Consider the following 8,670-nt stretch of genomic DNA (forward strand, 5'->3'; position numbering starts at 1 on the left):
CGACATTGTTTAGTCGATGAGACCCGGAGAAGGCCAACTCTGGGACCTTATCGGTTGCTGGGATTCGTGCGGTAGCAGGCGGTTCCGGAGGTAATCTGGTCCCATGCCATGTAGGGCTTTAAAGGTCATAACCAACACTTTGAATTGTGACCGGAAACTGATCGGCAGCCAATGCAAGCCACGGAGTGTTGAAGAAACGTGGGCGAATCTTGGAAGCCCCACGACGGCTCTCGCGGCCGCGTTCTGCACAATCTGAAGTTTCCGAACACTTTTCAAAGGTCGCCCCATGTAGAGAACGTTGCAGTAATCGAACCTCGAGGTGATGAGGGCATGAATGACTGTGAGCAATGACAGGAGTGGCTGTGGATCGAGGAGGACGCCCAAGTTGCGGACCCTCTCTGAGGGGGTCAGTAGTCCCCCCCAGATGGAATTGTCCTTGGGAGGCAAGACCCACAGCCACTCCGTCTTGTCTGGGTTGAATTTGAATTTGTTGAAACCCATCTGGGCCTCAACAGCCTCCAGGCACCGGCACCGATCCTGAAAGCTGGAGGCAAGTTTCATTTAAACGGAATAACAGAGTTGGAAGGGACCCTGGAGGTCTTCTAGTCCATCCCACCCACCCCCATTCAAGCAAGAGATCCTATGCCATTTTAGACAAGATTTAGGATGATTGTATTGTCACTTTGAATGTGCACTAGTGGTTATCCAGTATCTTTAAAAAAAAACCTCCAATGTTGGAACACCCACAACTTCTAGTAACAAGCAGTTCCACTGATTAATTTTTCTTACTGTCAGGAAGTTTTTCCTTAGTTCCAGGTTGCTTCTCTCCTGGTTGAGTTTCCACCCATTACTTCTTGTTCTACCCTGAGGTGCTTTGGAGAATAGCTTGACTCCCTCTTTGTGGCAACCCCTGAGATATTGGAAGACTGCTATCATGTCTCCCCTGGTCCTTCTTTTCCTTAAACCAGCCATGCCCAGTTCCTACAACCGTTCTTCGTATGTTTTAGCCTCCAGTCCCCCAATCATCTTTGTTGCTCTTCTCTGTTGCTCTTTTGAGACTCCTGATAGCTCTTATTAGAGAAAATGTAGGCATTGTAGAAATTTCTGCCCCTTTCCTGAACGCTATCACTGCCAGACAAATAATTCCCTCAACTCGGTCAAACTATTCACAAAGGCTGCATTACTATTACTATTAGTTTTTTCTCATCGTTCCTATCAACTGCCTCCTCCCACTGATGACTGTAACTGGTTGCTTGTATCCTTAAGATTTTTATTACCGTAATATTGATTGTTTCTTGATGGCTTATTTCACCCCTATGACAATCATTAAGTGTTGGACCTCATGATTCTTGACAAATGTCTCTTTTCTTTTATGTACACTGAGAGCATCTGCACCAAAGACAAATCCCTTGTGTCTCCAATCACACTTGGCCAATAAAGAATTCTATTCGCTATTCTATTCTATTTTATCTTCTATTCTATTCTATTCTATTTTATCTTCTATTCTATTCTATTCTAATGTCTCTTTTCTTTTATGTACACTGAGAGCATCTGCACCAAAGACAAATCCCTTGTGTCTCCAATCACACTTGGCCAATAGAGAATTATATTCTATTCTATTCTATTCTATTCTATTTTATCTTCTATTCTATTCTATTCCTAATCCTAATGCAAGTAGTCCTCGACAACACAACTGAGCCCAAATTTACGTTGCCGAGCAAGACCATCGTTAAGTGGATTTTGCCCCATTTTATGAATATGTCGCTTTAATGCCAGCATCAAAGGCTTTCATTTCTTTCTTTCTAATTTTACCTCTATGGCTCAGTCAGCCTCCTGAAATTTGGAAGGGAAGACATTGGCGCTGCTGATTGGTCAAACGCCCCCCCCCCCTCTTTTCTATTGGCCAGCACAGAGATAAATGCTCACGATTGGCTGGAACCTGAGGTTTTTAAAGTAAAGGCGGAAAGTGGAATTTCTGCCTTTAATGTCCCAATTAATTGAATGATCTGCGCATGATCCTTTTGTGTCTATTCATGAGCACACAACAGATACACATTCAAAGTAAACTTCTCTAAACTCGACTGCAGGAAATGCGACTTTAGTAACCGAGTAGTTGATGCATGGAACTTACTACCAGACTCTGTAGTAGCATCACCATACCCCCAAAATTTATTTGTTTGTTTGTTTGTTTACTTACTTATTTAGGTATTTATTTAGTCATATAATATTAATATACAGGGTACAAGAAAAAGTCTTAATATTCAAATACATGCAATAGGTAGAAAATAAAGAAGCCCTAAGGGCAGGGGACGGAAGGCATGCTGGTGCACTTATGCACGCCCCTTGCTGACCTCTTAGGAATTGTGAGAGGTCAATAGTGGAATCCCAGTGACTGGTGAGGTCCCACAGAGTTGGCCTTCTCTGGGTCCCATCGACTAAACAATGTCGTCTGGCGGGACCCAGGGGAAGAGCCTTCTCTGTGGCGGCCCTGACCCTCTGGAACCAGCTCCCCCCGGAGATTAGGATCGCCCCCACCCTCCTTGCCTTTTGTAAACTCCTTAAAACGCACCTCTGCCATCCGGAATGGGGGAATAGAGACATCTCCCCCAGGCCTATATAGTTTATGTATGGTATGTTTGTGTGTATGTTTGGCTTTTAAATAAGGGTTTTTAAAGATATTTTTAAATATTAGATTTGTTAGTATACATTGTTTTTATTATTTCTGTGAGCCGCCCCGAGTCTACGGAGAGGGGCGGCATACAAATCTAATAAATAATAATAATAATAATAACAACAACAACAACAACAACAATAATAGGAAGCCAGTGCAGCTCGCGGAGTGTAGGTGTTATGTGGGTGTACTGAGGTGTAGCCATGACAGCTCATGCAAGTGCATTCTGGGCAATTTGGAGTCTCCGAACACCCTTCAAGGGTAGCTCCATATTTATTTGTTTGTTTGTTTATTTGTTTAATTAATTAATTAATTAATTAATTGAATTTGTATGCCTCCCCTCTCCGAGGACTCGGGGCGGCTCACAGCATATATAAAAAACAGATCAATAATGTAATACAATTAATACTACAATTTAAAAACAATTAAAAGAAAAAAATTAACCAAACAATTAAGTAAGACCCCCCCGATTGTAAGACATATGGGGGGTTTCAGGGGGGTCGGCTAACATAAGCCATACCCCGAAAGTAAGACATACCGTATGTCTTACTTTCGGGGAAACACGGTACTAAAAGCGAGGGAGGCGTCCGCTACTCCCGCCGCCGCCTTTGCTCTCCCCGCCGCGCCTGGGGCTGCCTGCCTGCCTGCCTGCTGCCGTAGCCGGGCTGGGCGCGGGGCATCCTCGGCGTTAGGCAGCAGCGGGAGGAGCCGCAGCCTCCGGAGCCGGCCAGCCGGGCGCCCCCAGGATGCGCATCGCAGACCGGCCCTGCCGCGGCGCAGGAGGGATGGAGGCCGGGCCCGACGGGCAGCCGCACCTACCGCGCAACACCGCCTAACGCCGCCCGAAGACGAGCCGGCCCCGGTGCCCAGGACAATATAACACATACCCCCAAAGTAAGACACAGTGGGGCTTTTGGGGGTAAAAAGATAGTAAGACACTGCCTTACTATCGGGGAAACACGGTATTAACCAAACATTCAGCAGTCAGTGGTCAGGGGAAGATCTAAAAGTCCAAAGCCTGGCAGCAAAGATGAGCTTTTAAGCTCTTTCAGAAGGCAAGGAGGGAGGGGGCAGTGCGAATCTCTGGGGGGAGTTGATTCCAGAGGGCCGGGGCTCCCACAGAGAAGGCTCTTCCCCTAGGTCCTGCCAGCCGACATTGTTTGGTCGACGGGACCCTAAGGAAGCCAACTCTGTGGGACCTGACTGGTCGCTGGGATTCGTGCGGCAGAAAGTGGTCTCTGAGATAGCCTGGTCCTATGCCCTGTAGGGCTTTATAGGTCATAACCAACACTTTGAATTGTGCCCAGAAACTAATCAGTAGCCAATGCAGTCCGCGGAATGATGGTGAGATGTGGGCATGTCTTGGAAGGCCCAAGACTGCTTGTGTGGCTGCATTTTGGACAAGTTGAAGTTTCCGAACACTCTTCAGAGGTAGCCCCATGTAGAGAGCATTGCAGTAGTTGAACCTCGAGGTGATAAGGGCATGAGTGACTGTGAGCAGTGAGTCCCGGTCCAGGTGAACCTATTAGTCTACGGGCACAATTCAAGGTGCGAGCAGTGACTCCCGGTCCAAATAGGGCCACAACTGGTGCACCAGGCGAACCTGGGCAAACGTCCCCCTCGTTACAGCTGAAAGATGGTGTTCTAAAGTTAGCTGTGAATCAAGGAGGACGCCCAAGTTGCGAACCCTCTCTGAGGGGGTCAGTAGTTCCCCCCCCCCAGGGTAATGGACAGACAGATAGAATTGTCCTTGGGAGGCAAAACCCACAGCCACTTCGTCTTATCCGGGTTGAGTTTGAGTCTGTTGACACCCATCCAGACCCCAACAGCCTCCAGGCACCAGCACATCACTTCCACTGTTTTGCTGAGTGGACATGGGGTGGAGATGTACAGCTGGGTGTCATCTGCGTACTGATGATACCTCACCCCATGCCCCTGGATGAGTGAGTTGCAATAATCAAGATGGGAGGTGATGAGGGCCTGAATGGCTGTGCGTAGAACCTCCTGGGCAAAGGTCCCCCTGGCCACAGCCGAGAGATGGTGGCCAAGGCTCAGCTGTGGTCCAGGAAGACACCCAAGTTGCGGACTCTCTATGAGGGGGTCAGTGATTCTCTCCTTAGAATAATGAATGGACAGATTGAATAGTCCTTGGGAGGAAATGCCACAGCCATTCAGTCTTGTCTGAGGTGAGCTTCAGCCTGTTGACCCCCATCCAGTGGACTTCATCTCCCAGAATTCTGGGAGTTGGTCCACAAGTCCATTGAGGACCTGTATAATGCACGAGTCAAAAAGATGGACATGGAAATATTTACTGACCCCTCGCATCCTGGACACATATTGTTTCGACTCCTACCCTCAAAATGATCCTATAGAGCACTGCTCACCAAGACAACTAGACACAAGAACAGGTTTTCACAAGAACGCCATAACTCTGCTAAACAAATAATTCCCTCAACACTTTCAAACTATTTACTAAATCTGTACTACTATTACTATTAGTTTTTTAATCATAATTTCAATCACCCATTTCCTCCCACTATGGACTATATGAATGTAACTTGTTGCTTTTCTCCTTAAGATTTTTATTAATATTGACTGTTTCCACATTGTTTATTTGTCCCCTATAATCATTCTTGTATCTCACGAATCTTGACAAATGTATCTTTTGTTTTATGTACACTGAGAGCATATGCACTAAAGACAAATTCCTTGTGTGTCCAATCACACTCAGACAATAAAGAATCCTATCTATCTATCTATCTATCTATCTATCTATCTATCTATCTATCTATCTATCTATCTATCCCTTCCTTCCTTCCTCCTTCCCTCCCTACCTCCCTATCCATCCATCCATCCATCCACCCATCCATCCATCTCTTCCTTACTTCCTTCTTTCCTTCCTTCCTTCCTACCTACCTATCTACCCATCTATTTCTTCCTTACTTCCTTACTTCCTTCTTACCTACCTACCTACTACCCATCCATCCATCCCTTCCTTCCTACCTACCTACCTACTTATCTATCTCTTCCTTCCTTCTTTCTTACCTACCTACCTTTATCTATCTATCTATCTATCTATCTATCTATCTATCTATCTATCTATCTATCTATCTCTCTCTCTCTTCCTTCTTTCCTTCCTTCCTTCCTTCTTACCTACCTACCTATCTCTCTATCCCTACCTACCTACCTATCTATCTATCTCTTCCTACCTACCTACCTACCTACCTATCTATCTATCTATCTATCTATCTATCTATCTCTTCCTTCTTTCCTTCCTTCCTTCCTTCTTACCTACCTACCTATCTCTCTATCCCTACCTACCTACCTACCTACCTACCTATCTATCTATCTATCTATCTATCTATCTCTTCCTTCCTACCTATCTACCTACCTACCTACCTATCTATCTATCTATCTATCTATCTATCTATCTCTTCCTTCTTTCCTTCCTTCCTTCCTTCTTACCTACCTACCTACCTATCTCTCTATCCCTACCTACCTACCTATCTATCTATCTCTTCCTTCCTTCCTTCTTTCCTTCCTTCCTTCTTACCTACCTACCTACCTATCTCTCTATCCCTTCCTTCCTTCCTTCCTTCCTACCTACCTACCTACCCCTTCCTTCCTTTCTTCTTACCTACCTACCTATCCATCCCTCCCTCCCTCCCTCCCTATCTATCCTAGTTTTGGGGCCGCTCAGGAAATAATCAGTCATGGGAAGTGTTTTATGGCTCCCGGTGTTTTCTTTTCTGTGGGGAAAAAAATGTCCAAAAGGCTCTTTGAGTGTTTAAGGTTGCCGACCTCTGGTCTATAGTGATGAAGTGCTTTGAGAGACTCGTCCTACAACACCTGAGGTCCTGTCTTCCACCAAATTTCAATCAACGCCAGTTTGGTGATAGAAGCAACAGGTCGACAGGGGACGCCATCGCTGCTGCTCTATATATTGCGCTGAGCAATACTGTACTGTATATATCTATATTTCTGCACTGCAGAAAGCTGGGAATTATGTCAGAATTCTTTTTATAGACTTTATAGCTCGGCCTTTAATCCCATCTTAATCAGGCATTCTCACTGAAAAGTGGTCTGACCTGAATTTCCCTCACTTGGTGACTGGGTCAAAGACTTCCTGATGGATTGACCACAAGCAATAAGAGCTGAGTCAGGGGTGAAATACCATTTTCTTTTTTTAAACCCTCTGTTCTTCCTTCCTTCCTTCCTTCCTTCCTTCCTTCCTTCCTTCCTTCCTTCCTTCCTTCCTTCCTTCCTTTCCTTCCTTCCTTCCTTCCTTCCTTCCTTTCCTTCCTTCCTTCTTTCCTTCCTTCCTTCCTTTCTTTCTTTCTTTCTATCCTTCCTTCCTTTCTTTGATTTCTATACAGCCCTTCTCATGAGACTCAGGGCGGCTTACAACATGTTTAGAAATCTTAAGTAAAATGTAATTTTTCACATTTTAACTGCAGCAAGAATTATTTATTTATTTATTTATTTATTTATCTATTTATTTATCTATTTATTTATTTATTTATTTATCTATCTATCTATTTATCTATCTATCTATCTATCTATCTATCTATCTATCTATCATCTATCTATCATCTATCTATCTATCTATCTATCTATCTATCTATCTATCTATCTATCTATCTATTTATTGGATTTGTATGCCGCCCCTCTCCGTGGACTCGGGGCAGCTAACAACAGTGATAAAAACAATATGTAGCAATCCAATAATAAAACAACTAAAAAACCCTTATTATAAAAACCAGACATACATACAGACATACCATGCATAAACTGTAGAGGCCCAGGGGGAAAGAGTATCTCAGTTCCCCCATGCCTGATGGCAGAGGTGGGTTTTAAGGAGCTTACAAAAGGCGAGGAGGGTGGGGGCAATTCTGATCTCTGGGGGGAGTTGGTTCCAGAGGGCCGGGGCTGCCACAGAGAAGGCTCTTCCCCTGGGTCCCTCCAAACGACATTGTTTAGTTGACGGGACCCGGAGAAAGCCAACTCTGTGGGACCTAACTGGTCGCTGGGATTCGTGCGGCAGGAGGCGGTCCTGGAGATAATCTGGTCCGGTGCCATGAAGGGCTTTATAGGTCATAACCAACACTTTGAATTGTGATCGGAAACTGATCAGCAACCAATGCAGACTGCGGAGTTATGTTATGCCCGATTTTGGAAAGAAGAAAAAACCCTAACCCTTCTCAATCTTATAACAAAAATTATGGAATGCGCAGAAATGTCGAAATTGACTATAGAAATCCAAAACAGAGATGAATCAGATTTCTACAAAGCCTGAGAAAAATGGTATTACTGTATTGGCTCAACCCAAAAAGTAAATAAAAATTAAACATCATCAAAAAAGAAAAAACTAATTAATCTCTCTCTATCAACACAACAGATGAAATGAAAACAATTTATACTTTATTGATCAAAACAATTGTTGAACATTCTCTTCAAACCTTACAATTTAAAATTCAGCTGACTGTTCATCAACACAAATATACAACAACTGCTAAGGATCTTACATATACAATTAAAGCTAATAAAAACTACAGTTTAATTAACCAACAGTAGGAGGTAGTATACATCCACTATAGCAGTGTTTCCCAACCTTGGCAACTTGAAGATATCTGGACTTCAACTCCCAGAATTCCCCAGCCAGCATTCGCTGGCTGAGGAATTCTGGGAGTTGAAGTCCAAATATCTTCAAGTTACCAAGGTTGGGAAACACTGCACTATAGGAACTATTGCTATTAGTTTTTCTCATTGTTCCTATTAACCACCTCCTCCCACTTATGACTGTAACTTGTTGCTTGTATCTTTACTATTTTTATTAATATTGATTGTTTCCTGATTGGCCAATAAAATTCTATTCTATTCCATTTTGATCACATGACCATGTCCTAAGTAACTTTTGACAATGCCCTTGCGACTGAACGACCGGTCGTAAGTCGAGGACTACTTGTATAAGAGACAGCTCCAAACCGGGCACTCTTCTG

This window comes from Erythrolamprus reginae, chromosome 1, assembly GCF_031021105.1.
Source record: "Erythrolamprus reginae isolate rEryReg1 chromosome 1, rEryReg1.hap1, whole genome shotgun sequence".
Classification (NCBI taxonomy): domain Eukaryota; kingdom Metazoa; phylum Chordata; class Lepidosauria; order Squamata; family Dipsadidae; genus Erythrolamprus; species Erythrolamprus reginae.